This window comes from Astyanax mexicanus, chromosome 8 (assembly GCF_023375975.1).
Source record: "Astyanax mexicanus isolate ESR-SI-001 chromosome 8, AstMex3_surface, whole genome shotgun sequence".
NCBI lineage: Eukaryota > Metazoa > Chordata > Actinopteri > Characiformes > Acestrorhamphidae > Astyanax > Astyanax mexicanus.
Window position 1 is genome coordinate 18,307,581 of NC_064415.1, and position 13,781 is coordinate 18,321,361.

Here is a 13,781-nt window from a genome sequence, read left to right on the forward strand (position 1 = left end):
AAGTGTACCACTATATTTTATATAGTATAACAGATACCACAATATTTTATATAGTATAACAGATGCCACAATATTTTATATAGTATTAAAGGTATATCTCAATATTTTATATAGTATGACAGGTATACCAGCATTTATTTTACATAGTAAAACAGGTATACCACAATATTTTACAAAGTATAACACGTGTACCACTATATTTTATATACTATAACAGATGCCACAATAATTTAATATAGTATAACAGGTGTACCACTATATTTTATATAGTATAACAGATACCATAATATTTTATATAGTGTAACAGGTGTACCACTATATTTTATATAGTATAACAGGTGAACCACTATATTTTATATAGTATAACAGAGGCCACAATATTTTATATAGTATAACAGGTTTACCACTATATTTTATACAGTATAACAGAAGCCACAATATTTTATATAGTATAACAGGTGAACCACTATATTTTATATAGTATAACAGGTGTACCACTATATTTTATACAGTATAACAGAGGCCACAATATTTTATATAGTATAACAGGTTTACCACTATATTTTATATAGTATAACAGGTGTACCACTATATTTTATATAGTATAACAGATAACATAATATTTTATATAGTGTAACAGATGCCACAATATTTTATATAGTATTAAAGGTATATCTCAATATTTTATATATTATAACAGGTATACCAGCATTTATTTTACATAGTATAACACATGTACCACTATATTTTATATAGTATAACAGATGCCACAATATATATATAGTAAAAAAGATGCCACAATATTTTACATAGTATAACAGGTGTACCTCTATATTTTATATAGTATAACAGATACCACAATATTTTATATAGTATAACAGACGCCACAATATTTAATATACTTGAAGGTGGTTTTTATAATATGTTTTTTTTTACTAACCAGACTTAAATTAGGAATTGAATTTCAAAGGAATTCGTTTGAATTCACACTCAAAATCAAAGAGTGTAATTTTTTAAAGAGTGTATCTCTTTAAGCCACGCTTTAAGGTGGCGAGGATTTTGATTGGTCAGAACAGCTTGGCCCGCGGTGGAGAAACATTTAATTGGTTAAAAATGGACAGAGCATCGGGCAAGCGCTGCGATTTGATTGGCAAGAAATGGAGACACGCCAGGGGTTTTGATTGGTAAGAAATGGACGGGATAACCGAGGAGTAGATTTCATTGGTAAGAAATGGACGCTGTGCCGTGAGCTGATTGGAGAGAAATGGAAGTGGCGTTGGAAGAAGAGTGACACGATTGGCGTGCTGAAAGCCGGCGCTTGTGTTCCAGGTAGCGCCACAGAGACAGAGCTGCTTTGTATCCTCGAAGCAAGGAATTTCAGCATGAGGAAACCCCTCCCCCAGTCCCACCCCAGCATGAACCAGGAGTCGTTACATGGGACAAAGCAAGGGGGAAGGGCGAGCCGCAGGGAAAAAATGACTCGTTTAGTTTTTCCCCCTGCAGCTCGGGGACATTAGCTGCTTTGCATTTCTCTTGTGTATTCTCTTGTGCATTCCCACCTGTCAGAGGCAATCAGTGGAAGTAGCAATATGTTTGATTAAAGGTCTAACAAGGTTGTCTTTCTTCTAAGAGCTGGAATACGCATTTTTCCTGCTTATATTACCTAAGGAAAGAAAAGATGAGCGCCCAACGTGGGGCTCGAACCCACGACCCTGAGATTAAGAGTCTCATGCTCTACCGACTGAGCTAGCCGGGCTGCTAGTCACAAATTCTCTCCATGCACATTACAAATCTTAACTGAACAAATCTGAACTGCTATTTGATTTTCTGCAAGAAAAGAACATAACATAAAAAAACGCTGACTAATTAATTTTATTACAAATAAACACTTCTTCTGTATCAATGCAAACAAATGTATAAAGTTATTTAAGCAATGCAAAGTAACAGTTATTCCAGACTCGTTGTTGGACATTTTCAATAATGTAAACAGAACCCTGAATCTGCAACATCTGGGCTGTTTACAGGTTAATAAAAAAAAAAAAACACTAAATAATTTTTTTTTTGACAAAAGAGATTACAAAATGAGAGCTTAGAAAATGAACTCCCGTCCCTGGGTGGGCTCGAACCACCAACCTTTCGGTTAACAGCCGAACGCGCTAACCGATTGCGCCACAGAGACTGAGTTGTGACACTAGCCAGTTGGAAGCCTATTTCTACATGCAGTACCCCCAGACAGGCGCTAAAGGTACACAAGTATGGGATAAAGAAGAATAATCAATTGTATATGTACCATTGTTGTTTATTGCTGTTCCTGCTTAATCTGTGGGCTATAGTACATAATCATAAGCACAATGAGAGAAAAGGCATGTTGTTTACAACATATTGCTCTGTCAGCACTAGAGTGACTGTTGCACAAGGTTGGGTAGGAGGTTACTCCAAATGGTTGCTTTGTATTCTATTACACATTATTGATTGCCTTTTAAAAGTAAATGTAACATAATCCAAAGGATTACTATAGTTAAGTATATTAATCTGATTACTTCTCATTAATTTGTAATTTCATGTTTTTAAATAAAAAAATAAAATAAAATAAAACTTAAAACATATATGACATTATACAGACCTGCACCTACACCAAACAATCTAATTTCTACATAAACCAAACGTGTCCACTAATAAATTTATATATTTATTTTATTAGCCTATTATTTATTATTTTTATTTTATTTTTTACCATTTTTAATTTGTTCTGAGTTTACTTGCATGGTGCCATACCCTCATATAAAATAGAGGTTCCGACTGCTTCTCTTGAAGCAAAAAGTAAAGTTACTCCTGCTGTAATGCAATTTTTTGTAATAATCCTCCTAGTTTTTTAATTGTACCTGTAATAAAATCAAAGATTAAAGGTCTTACAAGGTTGTCTTGTTTCCTAGAGCTGAGAGAACGCATCTTTGCCTACTCAGATATTAAGAAATAAAAAGCTTGCGCCCAACGTGGGGCTCGAACCCACGACCCTGAGATTAAGAGTCTCATGCTCTACCGACTGAGCTAGCCGGGCTACTACTCATCACCTTTCCTTGCACTTTGACCATCTGAAATGAAATTGTTATACAAAAAATAATAATTGTTATAAAAATCTGTAAAAATGCTTAATCTGATTATATCTTAGATCAACTATACCACTACTTAAAACATGCAAATCAGAGACAGGTTTAGAGAGAGGGACGTCCGTCTTGCAGAGTCTGTTTTCCTCAGGTTTACAAAGCAATGTACTGACAATATTTGGATAATCTTTTTACATTTGCCCATATAGTAGAAGCCATAAAGAACAGCCTCCAAATCAATGATTGCTAGTCCATTGACAGGACAAAACAGACTGCAAGTGAAAAAAACTTAGTTAAAAAATATGTGTCTGATCTTTTGTGCCAAGGGTAGACGGTGTAATCAAGCAAACAAAAGAAAACTTTGCGCCCAACGTGGGGCTCGAACCCACGACCCTGAGATTAAGAGTCTCATGCTCTACCGACTGAGCTAGCCGGGCTGCATGGTGAAAGCTTGAACCAAGGCCTAAAAAGGTTAGGTTTAAAAGGAGGTAATCTTACAATAAAGCTCATGACGAAGATTATGTTAGCACTTGTGTTCCAATATAACACTTATTTTAAGTATTTCACTAGATAATGATTAATTGTACCCATTGACTGTAGATTTTGCCATCTTAAAAGCCAACATGCTTAATACGAGTTGAAAAGACAAGATCTGTTCATTAAGTGTAACTAGAACCAACATACACATAAACAGGAAAAGCAACAATAACAACTACATATTCAAGTAGATTTTTTTTAACTGCCATGCTCCCCTGCATGTTCCTTCTGCTGTCTGCTGGCAGGCTGTCTGCTGGCAGCCTGTCCACTGAAGTACGTAACCACCCAGCCCCCACAGCAACTCAGTCTCTGTGGCGCAATCGGTTAGCGCGTTCGGCTGTTAACCGAAAGGTTGGTGGTTCGAGCCCACCCAGGGACGCAGACTTTTTAACAGCTTACATCCCTGCATTTACAATAAAGCATATACATATCCTATCTTAAAGTTTACTAAATCTTGACCTAACCTGCGCATGCTTGTTATTCCAAATGTATTCCAACTCCAGTTTTAAACCAACTGTCAGTTTCAAATGTATTATTTGGCTTAACAGAGACTGTATGCTCTCAAATTAGGTTTGCCCAAAAATAAATAAATAAATAAATAAACTTCGATTCAATGTAGTAATAATAATATTAACATTACCTGATGCCTATTTGCTAGGTTTGTTAGTTAGGGCTACAGTGTTAGCGAGGGCTACAGTGTTAACCAGGCCTACAGTGTTATCTAGCTAGTGCTACTGTTTTAACCAGGGCTGCAGTGTTAGCTAGGGCTACAGTGTTAGTTATCTAGGTTAGAGCTAGTAAGTTATCTAGGTTAGTGCTAGTTAGTTAGCTAGGTTAGCTAATTAAACACATAAATAAGGTTGCCACTTATCCCGTAAAATACTTATTATTTGGTATCTAAATGTTGCGTCCCATATTGAACCAACGTATTGACGCGATTTATTCTGTACTTCCATAAATGTCCAATCAACGTGTTCAGTCACACACACATAAACACTAACCTCTGCCTGCCGCCGCTCCGCTCCTCTGTGTGCTGCTACAGAAAACAGAAACTGCAACTTAAAAATATATAGTAACATATATTTAAAAACTATTGGTCACCCCTGCATGTTCCTTCTCCTGCCTGCTGGCAGCCTGTCCACTAAAGTACATGACAACCCAGCTCACACTGCAACTCAGTCTCTGTGGCGCAATCGGTTAGCGCGTTCGGCTGTTAACCGAAAGGTTGGTGGTTCGAGCCCACCCAGGGACGCAGACTTTTTAACAGCTTACATCCCTGCATTTACAATAAACCATATACATATTATATCTTAAAGTTTCTTAAATCTTGACCTAACCTGCGCATGCTTGTTCCTAATCCAAATTAAAGAAAATTAGCACAGGAATACAATATGATGGCAGCAGTCACTTCAGGACTAGGGCTAAGAAGAACTATTGCTTATGATGACATGAAAAATTTGACAAATTACATTAACAGTATAATAGTGTCCAGTTTACCACACTGTTATTGACATTGTTATTTACTTTCCTTATTGTTTTAAAATTATATTTTAAATGTAACTATTTTTATGGAAATAAATAAAAAATACATTTAAATGTATTCCAAATCCAGGTTTATACCAACTGTCAGTTTCAAATTTAGTCTTTGACTTAACAGAGACTGTATGCGCTCAAATTAGGGTTGCCCACAAATAAATAAGTATATATATAAATAAATAAACTTTGATTCAATTTAATAATAATATTAACATTACCTGATGCCTATTAGAGATTAAGGCTGTTTTAAGGATGTTTTTCCATCATTAACCTTAAAAGATACAATGCAACCCAAAATTTACTTTTATGCAATGTTCTTTGCTTTCAGGGTCGTATATTTGTTCCTAATTCTTACCTAGGTTGCAAAAGAACGTCGAACCATTGTATAATTTTCCATTGCTAATGCATTGAAACAATGTTGATCTATGTCAGAATTTAAATATTATACAACATTATATGTACGATTACTTACATTAAATGTTTCTTGTATTTTATTCTTATAGACTTAAATAATAATTAACATCAATATTTGTGGGAAGCAAATTGCACCTATAAGCACTGTGATTGTAGATTTAGAGCCCCAACCATTCAAAACCTTTAAATAAACATCAGCATCAGTGTCAGATGCCTATAAGGCAATGTTAAATACTGGTTGTTTTAAGATAGGTTTCCATCATCTACCTCTGGTCTATGGCTACAGTAAGGCAGTTGGTAGTATCGCTAAGCTATGGTATATTGTGTTCGTTTTAAGCTACAATAAACATTTGTTACTTACAACACAATCGTTATAAAAGTTATAAATAAATAATAAGTTAGCCAGTGCCACAGTGTTACCTACCTAGGTTAGTGCTAGATGGTTAGCTAGGTTATTGCTAGTTAGTTAGCTAGGGCTTCCGTGTTAATCTGGACTACAGTGTTAGCTAGCTAGTTAGCTAGGTTAGTGCTACGTAGTTATTGCTAATTTGCTAGGTTTGTTAGTTAGGGCTACAGTGTTAGCGAGGGCTACAGTGTTAACCAGGCCTACAGTGTTATCTAGCTAGTGCTACTGTTTAGGGGTGAAACGATTACTCGAGTAAATCGAGTAACTCGATTCACAAAATTGATCGATTAATTCTATGTGCCTCGAGTAATCGTTTATTTAATTAATAAACTCAGCGCGCGGTCTTTTCACGACTTTTATTTTGACAACGCGCTTAGCATTACGTCACCCTCGCCCGGGAAGGAGACGGAGGTTTGAGCAGCTGCAAAAATAGAAGCAGTGAGAGAAAACAGCGATTTTAAAGGAAGAAAAGCATTTTATGTTCGAACTGTGACCTGTACTTGGTGCAGTGCCAAAACAGCGCGTTTTAATGCTGCACCATCTGAGCCAAGGACACCCAAGACGCGAGGACGCAGAGAGAGCAGGTAAATATAACTTATAAATAGTGCTGGACGATATGGCCAAAATTTATATCACGATATATTCCTTAAATTTCGGTCGATACGATATAATTTCGATATCGATATAAATACTTTGAAGGCCTCAGAAAACTGCTAAGAAGCCCTGCAATCCCTGCAGCACTGCGAATTTAAATTATTATATAACTGTGTATTTGCACTTTTTGTATGGCTGGCATCAGATACCCTCATTATATGCACATCTATCTATCTATCTATCTACCTATCTATCTATCTATCTATCTATCTATCTATCTAATGGAAATCTATACCTACTACTGTCTGAAAATTTTATTTAAGCCTTTGAAACCTCCTTTCACAAAAACTTTAATACTTTAGAAATACACGTAGTCAAAATAAATCAATGCTCAATATTATTTGCATATAGCAAAATAATAACATGACATCCCTGTCAAACATAAGCCTATATAACTATTACCAATAAAAATAACTTTAAATTACAACAGAGGCAGAGCTTCTTATTCTTTGTGAACAAATTTAACAGATTAAAACAAAAGTGTTTCAACTAGGATATAGAATACAATAAGCCTTTATATACGTAAAAGCAACAAGATTTTCCCGTCAAATAAACAAACCTACAGGCTTTATCAACTATGAATAACTTAGTTACAACATAAGCTATAAAAGTGCTTCAGTCAGTATAAGAAAAATATTGTATGTAGTGGAGTTGCTTGAAGTGGTGGAACAGATTAGATGTATTAACATTACCGCTGCTGGTCGGCTGCACTCTCCAGCACAATTTGCAGCAAAGCGGCAAGGGAGCGGACCCGCGGCCGGCCTCGAGGACCCGCGGCCGGCCTCGAGGACCCGCGGCCGAGCGAGCGGACCTGCGGCCGAGCGAGCGGACCTGCGGCCGGCCTCGAGGATCCGGGGCCGACCGAACCGAGTCTACCTTAGCCTTGGATCCGCTCGTCCCGGCTCCGTTTGTCTCCAGCGCAAGACATTTTTGCTGCGTAACGAAGCGGACCCGAGCCTAGCCATTTTAACCTAGCCTTGCCTAGCCTAGCCTATTTGGCTACGTGCCTGTGTGGTTACGTCATCACGCACTGACGTAGCCCAGCTACGGGGGCTGAATGTGTTGAGCTCTGCGGCGAGCTGATGCCAGTAAAAAACGCCTGTCCGTGATTCTAATACATATCGATATACCACAAAACTGATATCACCGTTATTGAAACATTTCTTTTCACGATAAATACCGATATCGAATTATTGTCCAGGCCTAAGTTACAACATAAGCTATAAAAGTGCTTCAGTCAGTAACGTTATAAGAAAAATATTGTATGTAGTGGAGTTGCTTTAAGTGGTGTAACAGATTAGATGTATTAACATTACCGCTGCTGGTCGGCTGCACTCTCCGGCACAATTTGCAGCGGACCCGCTCGGCCGGCCTCGAGGACCCGCGGCCGAGCGAGCGGACTCGCGTCCGGCCTCAAGGACCCGCTGCCAAGCGAGCGGACCCACGGCCGTCCTCGAGGATCCAGGGCCGACCGAACCGAGTCTACCTTAGCCTTGGATCCGCTCGTCCCGGCTCCGTTTGGCTCCAGCGCGAGACATTTTTGCTGCGTAGCGAAGCGGACCCGAGCCTAGCCATTTTAACCTAGCCTTGCCTAGCCTAGCCTATTTGGCTACGTGCCTGTGTGGTTACGTCATCACGCACTGACGTAGCCCAGCTACGGGGGCTGAATGTGTTGAGCTCTGCGGCGAGCTGACGCCAGTAAAAAACGCCTGTCCGTGATTCTAATACATATCGATATACCACAAAACTGATATCACCGTTATTGAAACATTTCTTATCGCGATAAATACCGATATCGAATTATTGTCCAGGCCTAACTGCAACTTAAAAATATATAGTAACATATATTTAAAAACTATTGGTCCCCCTGCATGTTCCTTCTCCTGCCTGCTGGCAGCCTGTCCACTGAAGTACATGACAACCCAGCACACAATGCAACTCAGTCTCTGTGGCGCAATCGGTTAGCGCGTTCGGCTGTTAACCGAAAGGTTGGTGGTTCGAGCCCACCCAGGGACGCAGACTTTTTAACAGCTTACATCCCTGCATTTACAATAAACCATATACATATTCTATCTTAAAGTTTCTTAAATCTTGACCTAACATGCACATGCTTGTTCCTAATCCAAATTAAAGAAAATTAGCACAGGAACACAATACGATAGGCAGCAGTCACTTCAGGACTAGGGCTAAGAAGAACTATTGCTCATTATGACATGAAAAAAATTGACAAATTACATTAACAGTATACTAGTGTCCAGTTTACCACACTGTTATTGACATTGTTATTTACTTTCCTTATTGTTTTAAAATGATATTTTAATTGTAACTATTTTTATGGAAATCAATACAAAATTGTATTCCAAATCCAGGTTTATACCAACTGTCAGTTTCAAATTTAGTCTTTGGCTTAACAGAGACTGTATGCTCTCAAATTAGGGTTGTCCACAAATAAATAAATATATATATATATATATTTTTATATTATATAAATTTATATAATATAAAAAAAAAAATATATATATATATATATATATATATATATATATATATATATTAGGGGTGTCACGATCTCGATATTTTATCGAAATCGATCGAAATGAGGTCATGGTCTCGAGTATCGAAGTCAAAACGAGAATCGACGATCCCTCCCGTGCGCGCTACGCAAATGGGGCAGCACCAACACAGCGCATCCTATTCATGTAAATAGAGAGAGCCCGCCCTCAGTTCTGCTGTGTGAGAGGCAGAGAACAGCTGCCTTTCAGCCACGGAGGAGAAACTGAAAACGGACTTATAGAATTAAAGAAAGGGCTCTCAAGTTTTGAGTGTCGGCGGGAGTGTGATCACTGTTTTTTTATCTGTGCAACGGGGGAGGGGGGTTGGGGTGCGCGCAGGTTTTGTATCTGTATCTGACGGAGGGGTGGGTGCGCGCAGGTGAGAGCGTGTGAACTCGCTGAAATGCGTGTGTCAGTGTGACTTGAGAACACTGACTATAGATCACAGTGAGGTGGATTAAAAATCTTAAACTTATAATTGACTACACCTGTTGCTTTCCATTGAATTAAAAAAACAACTTTCTCTCAGATAAAGTTAATAATATATCTTTCTTAAAGAAAAAAACTTGTAATTCTCAGGGACCGAGTCTTATTTTTCATGTTTAACTGTTATAGTAGGATAGAGTTCAGTTTGTTAAGGCTTTAATTGTTCCTATTTTTTTATTTTTTTTATTTTATTTTGCAGGTTGCAGTTTTAATAGTGCACACTGTTGCTACCAAAAAAGTCACTAGATGGCATTACCATATATATATTAATAAATAATAATAATAATAATAATAATAATAATAATAATAAATAATATATTATTTAAATTTTATGAGGCATAAAATAATAAAATGTAAATATATAATAAAAAAGAAAATCGAGAATTGAATCGAATCGTGACCCTCAAATCGGAAATAAAATCGAATCGAGGATTTAGAGAATCGTGACACCCCTAATATATATATATATATAGTGCTGGACGATATGGCCAAAATTTATATCACGATATATTCCTTAAATTTCGGTCGATACGATATAATTTCGATATTGATATAAATACTTTGAAAGCCTCAGAAAACTGCTAAGAAGCCCTGCAATCCCTGCAGCACTGCGAATTTAAATTATTATATAACTGTGTATTTGCACTTTTTGTATTGCTGGCATCAGATACCCTCATTATATGCACATCTATCTATCTATCTATCTATCTATCTATCTATCTATCTATCTATCTATCTAATGGAAATCTGTACCTACTACTGTCTGAAAATTTAATTTAAGACTTTAAAACCTCCTTTCACAAAAACTTTAATACTTTAGAAATAAAAAGTAGTCAAAATAAATGAATGCTCGATATTATTTACATATAGCAAAATAATAACATGACATCCCTGTCAAACATAAGCCTATATAACTATTACCAATAAAAATAACTTTAAATTACAACAGAGGCAGAGCTTCTTATTCTTTGTGAACAAATTTAACAGATTAAAACGTGTTTCAACTAGGATATAGAAGCCTTTATATACATAAAAGCAACAAGATTTTCCCGTCAAATAAACAAACCAACAGGCTCTATCAACTATGAATAACTTAGTTACAACATAAGCTATAAAAGTGCTTCAGTCAGTATAAGAAAAATATTGTATGTAGTGGAGTTGCTTGAAGTGGTGGAACAGATTAGATGTATTAACATTACCGCTGCTGGTCGGCTGCACTCTCCGGCACAATTTGCAGCAAAGCGGCAAGGGAGCGACCCGCGGCCGGCCTCGAGGACCCGCGGCCGGCCTCGAGGACCCGCGGCCGAGCGAGCGGGCCCGCGGCCGAGCGAGCGGGCCCGCGGCCGGCCTCGAGGACCCGCGGCCGAGCGAGCGGGCCCGCGGCCGGCCTCGAGGACCCGCGGCCGAGCGAGCGGGCCCGCGGCCGGCCTCGAGGACCCGCGGCCGAGCGAGCGGACCCGCGGCCGACCGAATCGAGTCTACCTTAGCCTTGAATCCGGCTCTGTTTGGCTCCAGCGCGAGACATATGTGCTGAGTAGCGAAGCGGACCCGAGCCTAGCCATTTTAACCTAGCCTTGCCTAGCCTAGCCTATTTGGCTACGTGCCTGTGTGGTTACGTCATCACGCACTGACGTAGCCCAGCTACGGGGGCTGAATGTGTTTCATATAATTTAATAATATAATATAATTTAATAATAATATTAACATTACCTGATGCCTATTAGGGATTAAGGTTGTTTTAAGGATGTTTTTCCATCGTTAACGTTAAAGATACAATGCAACCAAAAATTCACTTTAATGCAATGTTCTTTGCTTTCAGCGTCGTATATTTGTTCCTAATTCGTACCCAGGTTGCAATAGAACGTTGAACCACTCTGTATCATTTTCCATTGCTAATGCATTAAAACAATGTTGGTCTATGTCAGAATTTAAATATTTGTTCAAGTTTATTTTATGTTGCTTAAACATTAGAACATTATATGTATGATTACTTACATTAAATGTTTCTTGTATTTTATTCTTATAGACGTAATAATTAACATTAATATTTGTGGGAAGCACATTGCACCTATAAGCACTGTGATTGTAGATTTAGAGCCCTAACCATTCAAAACCTTTAAATTTATATCAGTGTCAGATGCCTATTAGGCAATGTTAAATATAGGTCGTTTTAAGATAGGTTTCCATCATCTACCTTAAAAGATGTTTTGTGCTCGTAGGGTAGTCAGCCAGCTAACGATTGTAGCGATTGTTACCGTATGTAATAATTGGCAATTGCAACCTTTCCGGTCTATGGCTATAGTAAAGACATTTGTTAGAGGTAAAAAATACAGGAAAGGGTATTTTTATGTAGAACACTGCTATGCAAAATTAACATTTAATTTGTGTAAACTTGACAGATTATTATTGTAATTTAGCAGTGATATTGATATAAATACTTTGAAGGCCTCAGAAAACTGCTAAGAAGCCCTGCAATCCCTGCAGCACTGCGAATTTAAATTATTATATAACTGTGTATTTGCACTTTTTGTATTGCTGGCATCAGATACCCTCATTATATGCACATATATCTATCTATCTATCTATCTATCTATCTATCTATCTATCTATCTATCTATCTAATGGAAATCTGTACCTACTACTGTCTGAAAATTTAATTTAAGACTTTAAAACCTCCTTTCACAAAAACTTTAATACTTTAGAAATAAAAAGTAGTCAAAATAAACGAATGCTCGATATTATTTACATATAGCAAAATAATAACATGACATCCCTGTCAAACATAAGCCTATATAACTATTACCAATAAAAATAACTTTAAATTACAACAGAGGCAGAGCTTCTTATTCTTTGTGAACAAATTTAACAGATTAAAACGTGTTTCAACTAGGATATAAATTACAAGAAGCCTTTATATACATAAAAGCAACAAGATTTTCCCGTCAAATAAACAAACCTACAGGCTCTATCAACTATGAATAACTTAGTTACAACATAAGCTATAAAAGTGCTTCAGTCAGTATAAGAAAAATATTGTATGTAGTGGAGTTGCTTGAAGTGGTGGAACAGATTAGATGTATTAACATTACCGCTGCTGGTCGGCTGCACTCTCCGGCACAATTTGCAGCAAAGCGGCAAGGGAGCGACCCGCGGCCGGCCTCGAGGACCCGCGGCCGAGCGAGCGGACCCGCGGCCGGCCTCGAGGACCCGCGGCCGAGCGAGCGGGCCCGCGGCCGGCCTCGAGGACCCGCGGCCGAGCGAGCGGACCCGCGGCCGAGCGAGCGGACCCGCGGCCGAGCGAGCGGACCCGCGGCCGACCGAATCGAGTCTACCTTAGCCTTGGATCCGGCTCTGTTTGGCTCCAGCGCGAGACATATGTGCTGAGTAGCGAAGCGGACCCGAGCCTAGCCATTTTAACCTAGCCTTGCCTAGCCTAGCCTATTTGGCTACGTGCCTGTGTGGTTACGTCATCACGCACTGACGTAGCCCAGCTACGGGGGCTGAATGTGTTTCATATAATTTAATAATATAATATAATTTAATAATAATATTAACATTACCTGATGCCTATTAGGGATTAAGGTTGTTTTAAGGATGTTTTTCCATCGTTAACGTTAAAGATACAATGCAACAAAAAATTCACTTTAATGCAATGTTCTTTGCTTTCAGCGTCGTATATTTGTTCCTAATTCGTACCCAGGTTGCAATAGAACGTTGAACCACTCTGTATCATTTTCCATTGCTAATGCATTAAAACAATGTTGGTCTATGTCAGAATTTAAATATTTGTTCAAGTTTATTTTATGTTGCTTCAACATTAGAACATTATATGTATGATTACTTACATTAAATGTTTCTTGTATTTTATTCTTATAGACTTAATAATTAACATTAATATTTGTGGGAAGCACATTGCACCTATAAGCACTGTGATTGTAGATTTAGAGCCCTAACCATTCAAAACCTTTAAATTTATATCAGTGTCAGATGCCTATTAGGCAATGTTAAATATAGGTCGTTTTAAGATAGGTTTCCACCATCTACCTTAAAAGATGTTTTGTGCTCGTAGGGTAGTCAGCCAGCTAACGATTG

At 38.0% G+C, this 13,781-nt stretch overlaps 7 non-coding genes across 7 annotated transcripts; 3 read left to right on the top strand and 4 right to left on the bottom strand.

Annotated features, from left to right (window-relative positions):
- Window positions 1-1,683: 1,683 nt before the first annotated feature.
- On the bottom strand, window positions 1,684-1,756 carry trnak-cuu (transfer RNA lysine (anticodon CUU)). The gene has a single exon. It is a non-coding gene; the product is annotated as a tRNA-Lys (tRNA).
- Window positions 1,757-2,105: 349 nt separating this feature from the next.
- Window positions 2,106-2,179, bottom strand: trnan-guu (transfer RNA asparagine (anticodon GUU)). Its single transcript has one exon. It is a non-coding gene; the product is annotated as a tRNA-Asn (tRNA).
- Window positions 2,180-2,985: 806 nt separating this feature from the next.
- Window positions 2,986-3,058, bottom strand: trnak-cuu (transfer RNA lysine (anticodon CUU)). The gene has a single exon. It is a non-coding gene; the product is annotated as a tRNA-Lys (tRNA).
- Window positions 3,059-3,468: 410 nt separating this feature from the next.
- trnak-cuu (transfer RNA lysine (anticodon CUU)) lies at window positions 3,469-3,541 on the bottom strand. Its single transcript has one exon. It is a non-coding gene; the product is annotated as a tRNA-Lys (tRNA).
- A 405-nt stretch (window positions 3,542-3,946) lies between these two features.
- trnan-guu (transfer RNA asparagine (anticodon GUU)) lies at window positions 3,947-4,020 on the top strand. The gene has a single exon. It is a non-coding gene; the product is annotated as a tRNA-Asn (tRNA).
- A 799-nt stretch (window positions 4,021-4,819) lies between these two features.
- On the top strand, window positions 4,820-4,893 carry trnan-guu (transfer RNA asparagine (anticodon GUU)). Its single transcript has one exon. It is a non-coding gene; the product is annotated as a tRNA-Asn (tRNA).
- Window positions 4,894-8,593: 3,700 nt separating this feature from the next.
- On the top strand, window positions 8,594-8,667 carry trnan-guu (transfer RNA asparagine (anticodon GUU)). Its single transcript has one exon. It is a non-coding gene; the product is annotated as a tRNA-Asn (tRNA).
- The last annotated feature ends 5,114 nt before the right edge of the window (window positions 8,668-13,781 follow it).